Raw genomic sequence first — 16,642 nt, forward strand, 5'->3', positions numbered from 1 at the left:
CATTTTTTCATCCAGTTAAGAAAAATCTCTTGGCAAAGGAGGAACAATTTTTTTGTTTTTACCGGACCTTGTGCTTGTGAGGCAGGTGGCGGAACCACTGAGCTGAACCCCCAGCCCCAGTTTTTAAAAATTGTAAAGCAAAGGTCATTTGCAAAACTATGGCAAACATCATAGTGAAAGGTCAGATGCACTCCCTGTAAACCTGAGGACAAGTCAGGCTTTTGATCACATCTGTCTTTGTGCTGGTGATTGTCACCAAGACATTTGAGCATCAGCAAAAGAAACCAAAAAAAGAAAAAAAAAAAGAGAAAAAGTTAAAATGATGATAGTTTTAAAAAGAAAGAAGAATCATTCTTTAAAGATGATATAGTTACAGAGAGAGAAAATAAAGAAGGCCCATAGATGAGTTTGGGGCATTTGCAGGACACAAAGACAACACGCAACACACCAGCAGCCAGGAAAGAAAAGGACCTGACATTTCCAGTGGCTCTGAATAATAAATGCAAAAAACAAAAATTAAGACATTTAGGGATAAGCATAACAAAAACTTAAGGACAATTATAAAATGTTTTTAAAAGCAGTGTTTACATCTAAATAAAAGGAGAATTATGCCATCTTTTTGAAACAGAAGAACCAATATTATAAATATTGCATATTAATTTTCTTCAACCATTCCACAGATTCAACACAATTTTGGTTAAATTTCCAACAGATTTCTGTCAAACTTGATGCATAATTTTTAAAAATATATGGCTTTCAAAGGCCAATAATAATCAAGATATGAGGAAGGATAACAGAATGAAAGGGCTTGCTTTAATAATTTGTGCAGGGATAGACAAATAGATCAGTGGGAGAAATACAGAGATAAAAATAAATCTGCACAGATATTTAAACTTGGTTGGGGATAAATAATGTTGCAGGTCACTAGGGAAAAAATAGAAATGTTCCTGGGTGATGTTTACAGGGCTTGACAGGGGATGAAGATGTCCTGAAATTAGATACGGTGATCTCAGTCCTGTACATATACCAAGAGCCACTGAGCTATACATTTTAAAAGGGTGAATTTTATGTTAGATGAATAATATATAAAAAAGCTTATAAAACTATAAAAACAGGCTGGGGGTATAGCTCATCATTACAGTGATTGCTTAACATGTGCAAAGCCTTGAGTTCAATCCTCAATATATATCTATAAATATTTGCCAGATGGATTAAAAACAATGGGTGAAAAAAACCCCAACAACAACAACAAAACACAAGGGGTGAAGGGCGAATAAATACCTGAGACCAAGCAGAAAAGTTTCACCACAAGAGGGCAGTGTGGCCCTACTAATCTTTGGCTCTTAGGGAATAGGATGTTTTGAAACCCAGGAGTCCCTGGGATTTGCTCTGTTGGTAGCAGTTGCTGAAAAATGAAGATTCCCCTGAAGTCCACTCAAAGTCAGTATGATGATCCTAATTTGAACTAGGAGCTTCCTGAAGCCAGTAACTTATTGGCGACACTCTATTATTTTCATCTGAGAACAAAATAAAAGGATGTAGATACAACTTTATGGAAAGACTTTAGGGCCACCATAAAAGGGTTGTGGAGCCCAAGGACCCGCCATAGGGAAGTTGTGTGAGCATTTGTCATTTAAATTATCTCCCACGTGCACAAGCAAACAGAAATGACAATCACCAAACAGGTTCAGTCCATCTGTGTTTATCTCCAGGGAAAGGGACCCTTGATGGGCACAGAGGACAATCCAGTCTGTTCTGACAACAGACGCTTGGAAATGTTGGCTTCATCAGGGGATTCTGGTGCTAAAATACACAAGCTATTTGTAAAACTCTCCTATTTGAACACTTCAAATAGCTCTAAAACAAGTTCATCTGATCTATTTTAAAATCTTCCAGAAAACTAGTTCTGAACTCTTTCATTTTAAATATGAAAATGCAAACAAACTTGTTTATAAGAACAATTTATTGATATCCAGGAAGATGGAAATTTGCTACTTATATTTCAATAAAACCTTTCTTTTTGGTACTGGGGATCGAACTCGGGACCTTGTGCTTGCAAGGCAGGCAGCAGAACCACTGAGCTAAATCCTCAGCTCCTCAATAAAAATCTTTTTATATTTCGCTGCACAAGGACCCGAGTTCGATCCCCGGTACCAAAAAAAACCCCACAAAAAACCCAAAAATCTTTTTATAATTACTATCTACCAAATAATACTTTTATTTAGTAAGTGAAGCTAACTTTTCAATTTGAATCCATAATTCTTGCAGGATTATTTTAGCTATGAGAGCCATTAATACCAAATTCTAAAATAAAATATGCATGATGTTACATAATTTTTCATGGGTAAAATATCCATACAAAGTGCAGTGAATTTTAATATAAGTAAGAAAGTTCACTGACAATGGTTTGGGATTCTACATTGCAACTACTCTTTAATAAATTTCCACTTTTAGCTGGGTGTGGTGGTGCACACCTGTAATCACAGCACTCCATAGGCTCAAGCAGGAGGATATTGATTTCAAGAATATCCTGGGCTACATGGCGAGACCCTGTTTCAAAAACCAAAACCAAAACCAAACAAAATAACATGACTAAATAAATCATTAGATTTATTTAAATAAATAAAATTTTAAATAAATCATTACATTGATTCTTAATGTCCTATCAAAGAAACATATCTATACCTATGTAAAAAGGCTACTGAAATATCCTTTCTTATTCAATCTGCAAATTTTCTTCATACACTGCGACCAGAACAATGTATAACAGATTGAAAACACAAATAGCTATAGCAACCCAGCATTTGTAAAATCTTTATTTCTGCATGAGTTATTTTTTGCTTTAGAAAATATAATTTACTTGAAACATACCTTATTCATATTTACATTTAATGGATTACTGTTTTAAAGTCAGTTAAAACTTTGACAATTCTTAGCTTTTCTCTTTTTCATGCTGGTAATCAAGTCCAGAACCCTAAGTAGGCCAGGCTTGCCCTCTACCACAGAGCTTCACTCCAGCCCAGTTTCCCAGGTCCAGTAGCTGTGGCCCATGTGACCAAAGGTTACTTGATCATTTTGAAGAGTATTGCAGAAATGACTATTGTGAAGACAGGGTTTCTGAAATTGAAGACAAAATGGTAAATTATGATGAACTACTCAAAGAAGCTTCAAAAAGATGAGAGAACAAAAAAAATTCATTTAACGTCTACCACACAATGTTAAGAACAACATAAAGCTAATTGGAGTTACAGAGAAATTAGAAGACAGCGCACATGGAATAGTACATTTGTTTACAGAAATCATAATAGAAAATATCTCAAATATGAGAAAAGAGTTCAAGGCTTACAGAACACCAACCAATTACAATGAAGATAGAAGCTCCCCATGACACATTGTAATGAAGACTCAAGTATGCAAGAAAAAACCCAGAATTTTAACAGCTGCTAGAGAAAAGCCAAAAAATCACATAGCAAAGTAAACCCATTAGAATTACAGCAGACTTCTCAGCACAAACTTTAAAGGCCAGAAGAGTTTGAAGTGAAGAATTTCATCCCGTAAAAGCAATCAACTTCCGATCCAGATTAACCTATCTCTTAAGATTTTCTTCAAAATAGTTGAAGAGATAAGGACAGTCCATGAAAAAGAACAATTCAAGAGATTCATGAATACCAAGGCAGCACTCCAGAAAATACTCAAGACCATCCTAGACTGATATAATAAACCCAACAAAGCCAAAAATCCAGATGGAATGAATACACCAAGGAGGAAAACAGATAAACAGAAAAAATAGGAAAAGAAAAACGAGAGTCATCAACAGAGCAAGAGCTTGATGTTAGGAATTAACTCCTCTCGGTAGTAACTCTAAACATTAACGGTCTCAACTCCTCGATTAAAAGACACAGCTTGGTAGACTGGATCAAATAACGATCCAACAGTCTGTTGAATTCAAGAAATTCATGTAATCCAAAAAGATATTCATAGACTATAAAAAATCAAAGGATGGAAAACAATATTTTGTGCACCAGGACCCTGAAAACAAGCAGAGGTGGTAATTTTATGCTCAGACAAAGTAAACTTCAAGCTACAAGGGACCAGAAGAGATAGAGGAGGTCACGACACACTAGTTAAGTGAATAATCCAACAAAAAGAGTTAACGCATGGGAAGGAGGTGCCCGTGTCCTTTCTGGCCTGCATTTAAACTTCTCAGGCGGTGTCTTCCTAGCCTGCTCTCTCTCCGCAGCTGGCTCCCGTGGCTCTCTCTCACCCAGTCAGTGTGGGAGGGAAACACTAAGAGCTGTGACGTGAGGTTGTTTTTCAGTTATTCTGAGTCTCAGATTTAAATTATCAACCTCTTTCAGAAATGGCCCCTGGTCAAGTACACTCTGGCAACACGGTGGATCCCTGCGCTTGAATCCCTCTCTGGCTATTACGTGTCATGTGGAAGAGTATCGGCTGAGCAAAGCCCCACCCTGCCTTTGCAGTTCACAGAAGTTGTGGATTCCATTGCTGTGTGTCCCTGGATCTCCCAGGCCTGGGCACCTAACTTGGCTCTCAGGAGCCTGGTTCCCCTGCCTTCAAGCCGTAAGAGTTGGGAGAGAGTTCAAATTGTTTCTTTCTTTTCTCTGCATTGTAGACCCTCTTCTCAACTTCTCTATATCTGCTAATTTTTCCTGTCAGTTCCCTCCTCATTCCCAGTGATCTACTTCTCCTTTTAATTTGATAAGTTATTATTTTCCAGTTTCTGGATTCTGGATCTTAGGCTGAATTTTGCTACCAGTCACCACTCTGCCATTTTCTTTTTCTGAAAGAGAGGCATTGGTTTGACAGAATTATCCAGACTGTTCATATCACTTATATTCATTTTCCAAACTCAAGATTGGCTAAAGTTGGAAGATTCTTCTTAATTTGCAATGTTCTTCTGCCAGAGCTAAAATTTTAAGAAAATTCCTTGTTACCTTGAACATATGATGATCTTGAAATTATGGTTCTCAAGAATGAAGGAATGTTTATTGAGAACAGGCTCTGTTTAAGAAAAATCCAGAGATTAAATATGCACTGTAAATGTAGGAGTTGGTTGTGTTCTGTTGTCCTTACATAGAACTCTCTGTGATACTGGTTTATCCTGAATATGTCTGGAAATAACACCATAGTACAGTAAATCCCTCTTTTTCCTAAGAGCACTGTGCAACAGATTTCGCCTTGGCCCTAACAAGGTTCTCTTTATTTATCAAGGGTTAAACTTAATTCCCTTGATTTGTGCTTATTCTAACAATGGTTGATACATAGGAATTCAGAAAGGCTTTTCCAGATCTGAGAGGCAAGCTCGGGGTCACCGATTTATTTTATTTTATTTTTTTTAGTTTAGCTAAATTAAAACAAAGGAATAGTTGGGCACCAATGTGCATTCTGCAGAATCCAGGATTCTGTGGTGACTGGCATTGGATTTAATGCTCTTGATTTGGTGAGGATTAGATGCAGCTATTGAGAATATAGTGGCTTTGGCTTTAGGTTCCATAGCCATAAGCTGAGTTGAGAAAAGGCAGAATCTTACTATGCAGCCTCCGAATCTCTGCCCCAAGAACTTCTTACTTGAGATATTGTTGATACATCATCCTTAAAAGCTGCGAACTGGTAGAAAACAGAGCGTAGTGGTTTAGCACACGTGCTCAGGGCTACACCAGCTGTAGGCTGTGTGATGGCCTCAGCCCCATCATCACACTGTCAGCGTCTGCAGCCGTAGAAGAGGGAGGAATGAGCTACCTCATAGGGTTCTGTGGTTTGTAGGGAGGATGAATGTAAACTGTTTAGTCTGACACTAAATGACCAATAAAGGCTGTTTATAATAGGCTTACTTCTAATTTTTGTGCAACTCCGTGGTCCTTTGGATTTGCATCCCTATGGGTAAATGGAAGGTCAGGAGTTAGTTGTCACTTCACCCACAGCTTCTCTGTTGCAGGCTCTGAATCCAAACAGGCCACTCCTCAATATGGCCTATCCTGAATCTACAATTTTCATTCATTTTTCATAAGCATAGAAATCCTAAAACCTTAACCTCTGATATAGTCTTAGACCCCAGTAATAAATTCAGGGAATTTATAGAACTCATAAATATATAAATTTTGAAACTTTCTGAACAAAGAACACATTGCTTAATTATTTGCTTTATTTAAATTTCTATTAACCATATGTTTTCATTGCCTTCACATGATACAAAATGTGTCTTTCCATCCCTTGTTCCTGGGTAGGAAGAACCGATATAGTGAAAATGGCCATACTTCCAAAACTACTATATAGATTTAATGCAATGCCGATTGAAATTCCAACAATATACTTCACAGAACTAAAGAAAACAATCCAAAAATTCATTTGGATCCAGAAGAGACCTAGAATAGCAAAAGCAATTCTAGGCAACAGAGACATGGCAGGGGGTTATCACAATCCCCAACTTGAAACTATACTACAAAGCTACTGTGATAAAAACAGCATGGTATTGGCAAAGAAACAGACCAGAGGATCAGTGGAATAAATTAGAAGATGCAGAAACAACTCCAGACACACTCAGCCACCTCACCTTTCACAAAGGAGCCAACCACCCTCATTGGAGGAAAAATACCCTATTTAATAAATTGTGTTGGAAAAACTGGATTTCAACATGCCAAAGATTAAAACTTGACCCATATCTATCACCATGTACTAAACTAAAATCAAAGTTGATTAAAGATCTAAATATTAAGACAGAAACACTAAACTTGCAGATAAGTTAGGTAGAACTCTTGAAGACATTGGCATAGGAAAAGACTTTATGAACAAAACCTCAGTAGCATGGGAACTAGCAGAAAGAATCAACAACTGGGATCTCATCTTATTAAAAAGCTTCTGCACTGCAAAAGAAACCACCAACAGAGCTAAGAGACAGCCTACAATCTGGGAAAAAAATTTAGCAGCTGTACGTCAGACAAAGGACTACTATCTAGACTATAAAAAGAACTGAAAAAAATCAGACTCCCCCCAAATACAAAGACTCAATTCAAAAGTGGGCATGTGAAATGAATAGACATTTCTCAGAAAAAGAAGTAAAAGCAGCAAATAAACATGAAAAAAATGTTCAACATCACTGGTCATTCGAGAGATGCAGATGAAAACAATGCTGAGATTCCACCTCACCCCAGAAAGAATGGCTGCTATCAAGAAATCAACCAATAACAAATACTGGCGGGGGTGTGGGGAGAAAGGAACCTTTCTCCATTGTTGGTGGGAGTACAGACTGGTGCAACCACTGTGGAAATCAGTGTGGAGATACCTCAAAGAACTAGGACTAGAGGTCCCATCTGACCCAGCTATTCCCCTGCTGGGTATCTTCCCAAAAGAATTAAAAGAATCATACCACAGAGATATATGTGCACCTATGTTTATAGCGGCACAGTTTGTAATAGCTAAAGCTTGGAAACAGCCCAAGTGCCCATCAACTGGATAAAGAAGATGTGGTTTTTTTTATAAAATGGAGTACTACTCAGCCATAAAGAAAGAGGAACTAGAGACATTTATAGCTAAATGGATGCATGTTGAGGCCATACTCTTAAGTGAAATAAATAGGACACACATGTGTAAATACTGAATAGTATCTCTAGTGTGAGAAAATGAAAGTGTAAAGGATTAAAATGATTAAAATGAATAATCGATAATTTGAAATAGGAAAAGGTCCAAAGGTGTAGGGGTGGTCAGAGGGGAAGGGGAAAGGAAAGAAGGGAAAGGAAAAATTATGAGAAAAGAAAAAAAATGGAAATGAAGTCTATGCAAATAGGGAGGGTAGAGGGGTGAAGGGCGCACAGGTAATGGGGAAAAAATAAGAACCAAGATGCATCATGTACAGGTACAAACACCCAATGATTAATGTAAATGTATTGTGTACCTAAAATGTACCAATAAAAGAATTTAGGGGAAAACTGTGTCTTTCCTTGGTAGATACCTTGGCAGATATCCAGAAACACACTTTTGACGTGGCAGTTTCTGAGTTCTAGAGGGCAGAGATGACCTACCCACTGTACAGAGCTCCACACAATGGCCTTGAAAGGGAATTTCTAGGCAGATGATATATTTTTAACAAAAAAATAACTGGATTGGACAACTATGAGTTAAGCAACTATGGGTTAACTAGGTAACTATGCTCGGTAGAATGTACCTGAGTAGCCATGACAACTTCTGTCATCTGTCACCAGAGGAGTGTAAAGGACTCAGAAAGTCCTGCCAGAACTCTTTGCTGTGGCCCCCTCTACTGCTCTGCTTTGTGTAAACTGTGCTTTCTGTATTCCCAGGGAAACTCCAATAGACCCTATAAATCATTACTAACTAGTCAGAGACCACCAAGTACTCTGCTTCTATACCTTCTGCTTGCAACCCTATAAAACTTCTGGCCCACTGATATTCTGGGCCTGACTTCTTTGGGGAAAGGTCTTGGTCAGGTTCACTGGTGTACGTAAAGCTGTTTACTGCCTCCAAACCTCTGGGTGCCATCTGTTTGCTGGTGCTGGTATTCTGCAGAACAGCCTGAGAGACTGAGAATACTCAGGGAGTTCGCAGAGGTCTTAATTAATCCAGCTAGCGTTTATTCTGCCCCTGGAGTGCACAGTACTGGGATGCAGCAATGGGTTAGTCAGATACAGTTGTTGGTCTCACAGAAATTACCTTATGGCAGGAGAAGGTGAGCACTCAACTACTAAATGCAGTGAAAAGATACTTCAGGTTGTCTAAACAACACCTAAGAAGACAGTGAAACAATGTGCTGGACTGCAGGTGGATGCGGAGAGACACGAGGGGAGATGAACAGGTCTTGGACATGGTTGTTGGGAAGACCTAGTTCTAAAAGGGGCCTTTGAACGCAGTGCTCTGCTCCTTAAAGAGAACTGACTGTGCACGAGCCTGGCTCATGCAGTGGGAACTGGAAGGACTCCCAGGTGGGAACATTCTTGGCACATTATAGGAATTAGAAGAAGGAATAATTATGAATATTGAAACTAAAAATACTTATGAAGTTTTTTTTATCCTTTTAAGAAAAATACAGGCTTTGGATCATCAGTTTCATCAGTCATCTTTATTTATTTTCTATAAAAAAGGATAAGAGTGGATGAGGTACACATTTCTTTTGAAGCAGTTTGAAGGGAAAAACTGGTTTCAACTTGTTGACTCTTATTACAGTGCTAAAATATGTACCAGTCTTCCTTCAGAAATTGGAGAAACAAAACGCTTAGGTGTAGGAGCATTCACAAGTGTGTGGAATGTCAGTTTCTTTTAATAAACTTCATCAAGGCCCTGGAATTCAGTATCCTTACTTATAAATCCGATCTTTAAGCACACGTGATTGTCCACACACAAGAAAATGTAAATCTTACTCTAGCTCCACATTTTCTCTCTCCCATTTTCTCTTCACTCGATGTGTTATTCAAAAGTTTCTCTCTTTCCTTCTTACTCTTTTACACACACACACACACAATATCACATTCATATCCACTGAGCATGTTCTTCCAAATGATTGTGCAAAATGTTCAGAACAGGTTGAATCCACTGCAACAGGAAGTAGACTAGGGGTTGCCTGGGGCTAGGAGATGTGGGAGCTTGGAGCCTGACAGCTGAGGGCATGAGAGTCCTCTTTGCTATAATGAAAATGTCGTAAATGAATTCTGGTGATGACTACTGAACTCTGAATTTGCTAAAAGCTATAGCGTTGTGCACTTTAAATGGGTAAGTTGCATTGTATGTAAATTCTCAGTAAAGATGTTTAAAAAGCCAATAGAGAAGAAAATAGAATAATAGTGTGTTGCAAAATAAGGCAAGAAAGGAGAAGTAAGGAATAAAGAACAGATGGGGCAAACATTTTGATAACTACGTTGAATTGGACTAAACTCTCTTTGAAAAAGTACACGTGGAAGCACGAAAGATAAAGAAGGCCTTGCAATAAGTAAAGGTGCATATATGGAAATGCAAGAATAAAGAAGCCTACCATGGCAGGGACAAGGTGGAGGCTTTCAAACATCAAGCTGAGTTTCAGAGCTACAATTAAGAGAGGGTGCCAGTGACGCAAGGACAGACACGAGATCAGTGAGCCATGTTGAGCCTGGCACAGATCCACCCACCTAGAGTCACTAGCTCACCTGACAAAGGCCTTGATCACAGGGCAAGAACGGGCTTTCCAATGCCTGGTGCCGTGTGCTGCACACCGTAGGAAAGGTCTGTGAGGGGATCAGGAACCAAATGTTCCCCAGTAAAGCTAGATGAAAATATCTTTATGATCTTGGCGTAAACAACAACAAAATATATGCACATATGTGCAGAGAGATACAGACAGGATCTTGCTCTGTAATTCAGACTGGCCTTGAACTCACTATGTAGCCCAGGCTACAAACTCACAGCAATCTTCCTGTCTCAACCTCCTGAGTGTTGGGATTACAGGCATTCACCAGCACACCCAGCAACAAAAATATTTTAAGCAAAACAGAAAATATAGTGCACATAGTAGACTAGGTCGATAAATTATACTTCATTGAATTAGGAAATTCTCTTTATTAAAAGATAATCAGGGCTGGGAATGTAGCTCCATGTAGATGTGTGCTTAGCATGTGTGAGGCCCCAGGTATGATCCCAGCACGACATGCACACACACATCCACACACATCCACATGTGCATGCATGCACTGAACCAACTGACCGGCAACAGTCATGCACGGCATGAGAAGGTTGTGGTCAAGGAGAGACTGCATACATGACAAAGGTGCTTAGGTCCTGCTGCTTAGGGACTGGAGCACATTCTGTGGTGTTGGCCCAGTGATGGATGGCTGAGCCACACACCTCTCAGAAGGTGTCCCCATCAGTAAGCCATGTGTGATGATGAGAGTCAAGGGTTGGAATGGGAGAAGATACTTGCAACACATACACCAGACGAAGGACAAGTTAATGCTAAAGACACACAATGCACTGTTTAGAATGAGCAGAAATAGGTGTATCTTATGCAAAGACAATCTCTTCTTGGCCACCAAGTGTAAAGGAGCTCATCATTAAGAAAGCGAATATAAACGGGAATGAAGTGCCCTGCACCTTGGCCAGAACACTGGCCAACTCCAGGCCTTAGTGAGAGTGGGGGACAAACTGCACACCCACTTTGGAAATCTGTTCGGCATGTCTAGGAAAGCCTTGGGACCCTTCATTTCTACTTTCGAGTGTGTACTTCACAAGGGTGAGTATTATAGTTATCAAAGGACACAATAACAAGGTTTGTGGAAGCATTAAAATTCCTGATCTGGTAGAAATTCAAATGTCCATCCCAAGTTGAATGAATAAATAAGTTGTGAGTGAATGATAGGGAGATAAAATAGTAATATAAAGAATAAAAACATTCTACTATTATATTCAACAACCCAGATGAATCTTGCATTCAAAATATTGAAAGAAGCCAGAAATAAAAGAACATATACTCTATGATTCCATTTATATGTAGTGCAAAACCAAATAGAACTAATCTGCAGCAGAAGGAAAAGCTGTCATCTTTACTGGCGTCTCGACAGCGTGGCACGAAGAAGCCTGTGGACATCGGGGAATGTTCCACACCTTTAGTTGGTGCTTGTGTAAGAGTCACTAAGCTGCACACATAAGATGTGTGCACTTTACTGCAGATAAGTCATCTCGCAAGTAAATAAAGGGACGGATTGAGAGTTACGTCTATGTCACTACAAAGAGTTATAGTGAACAAAGTAAATTTGATACTTGATTTTAGAGGTGGCAATAATTCTTGGGTCTGTAAATGGAATATGGCCAAAACATGCAGTATAGTGTAAGGAACAACAGTCCTATAACAGGCAAAGTACTTATGTACAGAACAACTAGAAAATGGTGAGGAAGATTTGGGCTGTCTGCATTTCCTAAATAAATTATGTGATGCAGAATGCTAGAGTCATACAAACTGCTAATATGTTTTCTGGGGAGAAATGCGATGTTTGCATATTCTAGCATCTATCCAGAGCAACAGAAACAACTTGAGGCATTTCTAACATTGAGTCTCCTCCAGCACTGGGGATTGAACCCAGGGGAACTCTCCATTTAGCTAAAATCTCCAGCCCTTTTTGTTTTCTATTTTGTGACAGGGTCTTGCTAAGTTGCCCAGGCTGGCCCTGAACTTGTGACCCTCCTGCCTCAGCCTCCTGAGTAGGCGGGTATCACACCGACAGAGAACTGTTGGCAGACAGGTTCGAGGGGCCGGGGGTGTAAAGGTGGCAGATGCTGCTCAGATATCAGTGACCAGAGGAAGCTCCAGTTTGTATGGCTAGAGGAGCAACAGGGAAACCAGTGCTGCCCAGATCTAAGAGTGCCACCAGCACCACTCCTGTTGTTCCACTGCAGCTGCCACTTCGAAGGAAGCCAGGAGCCCCAGTGCGGCTCAGGATTCTGTGCGGTGTCCATCCCACATTTGTCACTGAGCTCACTGTCCCTGAGGCTCTGCCACAGCCGTGCCCTGTTGATACAACCTCCGTTGCTCTAGGGACCCACCACGGCCTCTGCCCAGAGCAGAGCAGGAGGAAATGGGTGCCTCTCCTCTTTCTGCTGGAACTTCTGGCCAGGGGCTCCAGGGCCAGAACCGTCAAAACCCACTGATGAGAGATTCCAGGAAAACATTGTTTTCAGACTTCCAGCCCCTGAAACTAAGAAAGCAAGAGAGGATGGAGTTGAGAACCAACAGCCAAACAACTAAAACTCTACTCTAGAGTGACCAACTTTGAGCTAAAGTTAAATCCTTTTCTTTTCCTTACTGCAGTATTTCCCACAATCTTTAATACACTGCTGGGCTTTGAAATATCTCAAAAGGGAGTTGCAGTGCTTCTCGTGTGTGTTCGTGGGTGGTCCTGGAGGATGAATCCAGGGCTTCCTCACTGAACTACACCTCCTTTGCATTGTTTTAAATTTTGAGAGAGGGTCTCACTAGGTAATCAAGTTCCCCAGACTGGCTTGGACTTGCACTCTTTCTGGCTCAGGTTCCTGGAGCGCTGAGGTCACAGGCGTGTGTCACCACACTCGCTTGCGTCTGGATTTTATGTGACCAAACACCTATTTTTCCACCACAGAATACTTTGTTTGTTTGTTTGGTACCAGGGATTAAACTCGGGACCTTGTGCTTGCAAGGCAGGCGGCGGAACCACTGAGCTAATCCCTGGCCCACACAGAATACATTCTTAATACACCATAAGACCTCAGACTAGTATAAAAAGAGGGGCAAACAAAAATGTTGTTGTTGTTGTCTTTATGTAATAGAAACATAGGAAGGCAGACTATATAAAAGATCTTTCTTAATATAAATGATAAAAATTGCAAAGGAACGAGTTAGAGAGGTAATATAAATGTGAGATGTGATAAAAATACAATGAAGTGAATGTTTAAATTAAAAAACTATTGCAGAGAAAGACACATTGCCATCAGTCCCCTCAAAATCCTTCCCCTTGCTTCAAACACACTTATCCCATCATCCTTGGCACTTTCTGGAGCAGCTCTAGAAGTCCTCTTTCCTCAGTGTCTTTAGTTGCTCTGTTGTGGCTGCCTTGATGTCCCGAATCAATTCAAAGTGTTTACCTTTCATGGTCATTTTGACTTTGGAGAAGAGCCTGCCGTTGCATGGTGCCTGAATTGGTGAATGAGGTGGGTGAGGACACAGCATCATATTTTTACAACCTTGTCTTTCTGTTGGATGACACTTGGCAGTAATATTCACTGTATTTTTTATCATTCCTTATAGGGATGGGAAAGAGGACTCCAGAGCTGCTTCAGAAAGGATGAGTGTGTTTGAAGTGATGGGGGAAGTTTTAGGGGGATCCACACCAAGGTGTCTTTTACTGTAATAATTTGTTTTATTTAAATACTCATTGTATATTTCAGTCACACCTACTATACTAACATTCTGAGTGACATTTCCAAGCACCTATATTCTTGAATCTTTCTCCAACAGTTACTTATGCTTTGGCAGCTTACTGGGTGAACACTTTCCTGTTTGGGAGACCCACAGGGGTGAAAATGGAAAGGGAGGTTTCTGTTCACAACACAGGCTGAAGGGGAATGATTTTCTCCTCACTGCTGGTAACCAGAGTGTGGGACAGTGACCTAAGTGCAGTCTCTGTGCTGACAGAGACACAGCGAGTTCCAGGGCAGCAGACCCTAGATATTTGGCAACTCAGGCACAACCGCTGCAGCAGAACCCCTAGGGCAGGAGTCTGGCTGCACTTCTATCTGGGTTCCTGCCCTAAACTGTGCTTTTAGCTTTCTTGCCCATTGTGCAACATTTAACCTTCCGAAAATTATTTTTCTACCTAACGAGGCTTATATTCTGCCATTTGCAGCCAAGAGCTATAAAAAGAAATAGTTTTACAAAGAAGAAAAAAACCAAAAGGGGAACTAATACTCTGAATTTTTTTCTAGCTAACATGAAAGAAAAGATTAGTTATGTGGGGAAAAAGCTACTATGAAATAATGGTGTTCTAACACAATTTTAGGTTTAGAAAAGATTTGGAGATGCACAATATGTAATGACAGGGCAGAAATTATATATCTGTATAATTGAAGAAGAAGCCATATATGGAAATTGGGGTAGCTGCAATGAGGTGCTAAGTGGCCCCAACACAGACAAGAGAGAACTGTGTCCTGACATGAGTGTCTGCAAAAATGTGAATACTGTGGTTTTCACCATGACCCCAGCTTCAGGGCCACAGCGAGGATGGGCTGCAGGTGCCTCCTGGTCGGGAATTGCCTGCACTGCAGGGGGCACCCCACCAGAGATTCCAGCTGCTCCGAGGTCTGGGTGATGGGGAAAGAACCTGCTCTCTCCCCACCTTGAGATAGGTGACCGCTGAGCTTAACTGCCAAGCTGACTGGGTTAAGAGTTGCTGGACAGCTGGCTGAACCACGGGGTATTATATTCACTGGTAGATTAACGCTGTTGTTCACAGTTGGATGTGCAGGAGAGAGGACCTGGTGCAGGTGGTCACCGGGTTGTGCTTTTGGAGGCTGTGTCTCTTACTAGTGCTCTTAGCCTGTGGTCTGCTTCCCAGCTACTGTGAATGAAGCAGCTTTGCTCCACCACAGCCTTCCACCATGATGCCACGGAGCCAGCCGACCATGGACTGAACCCTCTGAAGACATGATCCAAAAGAAACTGCTTCTCCTTTAATTTCAGGTGTCAGGTAGGCGTCTCAATGATGGGAAAGCTGACCAATATGTGACTCTGGAGAGCCCAGGGGACCAACTGGAGTCTCAGTCACCACTCCTCCTCTGCCCAGCTCTGTGTCACCCAAGGTCATCCTCCAAGGACACTTCTGTGAGAAACTCCTCAACTCAGAAACTGACTCTAGAGAGCTCACTCTGAGACAAAGCCAGAATAAAATAAAAATAAATATAAAAATAAATAATAAATAAAGCCAGAATAAGCTCGTGAATATTCTCAGTAAAAATTGGAAAATTTTTTATGCATAATCTGAACAAGAACAACTGGAGAATGGGCCAGCATTCCAGGAAGATGATTGCCATAGTGCTTGTGTTCAGCAGGTCACTCACTGCCCTCTTCCCCGCTCCTCTAGCGAGGGTCGTGTTCCATCTGTAAATGGCAGTAACAATTTGCCTGAATGAGGAACTGGAGTCTGGTGAAGACAGGTGAGATAGTAAAGGAACACTCTGTCACGTTTGTAAGCCATTAATAAAACAGAATCATCCATGGTCATTGTAAGAATGTGAGCCAAAGTTGCCAGCAGCTCTATCATGAGGGGAAATCCTGGTGGGCAGAGGAAGGACCAAAGCCTAGAAGCTGAAAAAGCTGGAAATACAAACAGAATGAAGGTCCAGGAGACTTGAGACCATTAGGTGGCATCCCTGTCCTTTCTTATTCTGTGAATAAATAAATCCACTTGTTTTGCTTAACTTTGTTCCAGCTGAGTTTTTTGTTTTATTAAAATCCCTAGACACCAGGCATGGTGGCACATGCCTGTAATCCCTATGCTCTGGGAGGCTGAAGCAGGAGAATTACAAGCTCAAGCCCAGGCTGGAAAACTTGGTGACTTAGTGAGACCCTGTTTCAAAATAAAATAAAAATGAGAAAAAAAATGAGGATCAAAGAAAATATCTCAGCGCAAAGATCCTGGGCTCAATCCCCAGTACTGTCCTCTCTCCCATGTCCTGGAAAGTAGTAAATTTATAGATGAGATTTCTGATATTCAGAGGAGTAAAGCAATTCACTTACAAGCAGTAAGTGTTGCAGCCAGGCTTTAACTGAGGTCTCTTCGAGTTAGCCATATTTCCCATTTCCATTTTTCCTCTATTGATCATTATTTTGTGATCCATCTGGCGTCTGCACCATGGGAGAACCCCCTGAAGAGTTCCTCATTGCTCCTGATCCTTGGCCCTTCTCATAACCTGGCAGTGCTGTCCCAAGGAAGAAGGTGCATTTCTGCCCTCAGTGCCCACTGTGGCATTAAACTTAGGGGTTTCAGATTCACAAAACTACCATTCACTGGTTTGGCTTTGGGTTCATTGTGGGGTCCCCAGTTCTCCTTGCACCCCACTGATCTATGATCAGCCATGTGCAGGCCCCCAGGCTCAAGCCTGTGCAGAGTTCCAGACCTTTCAG

The sequence above is a fragment of the Heterocephalus glaber genome, unplaced genomic scaffold (assembly GCF_053883595.1).
Source record: "Heterocephalus glaber isolate CG9 unplaced genomic scaffold, H.glaber_assembly_v1.0 deba00001572, whole genome shotgun sequence".
In the NCBI taxonomy this organism is placed as follows: Eukaryota; Metazoa; Chordata; class Mammalia; order Rodentia; family Bathyergidae; genus Heterocephalus; species Heterocephalus glaber.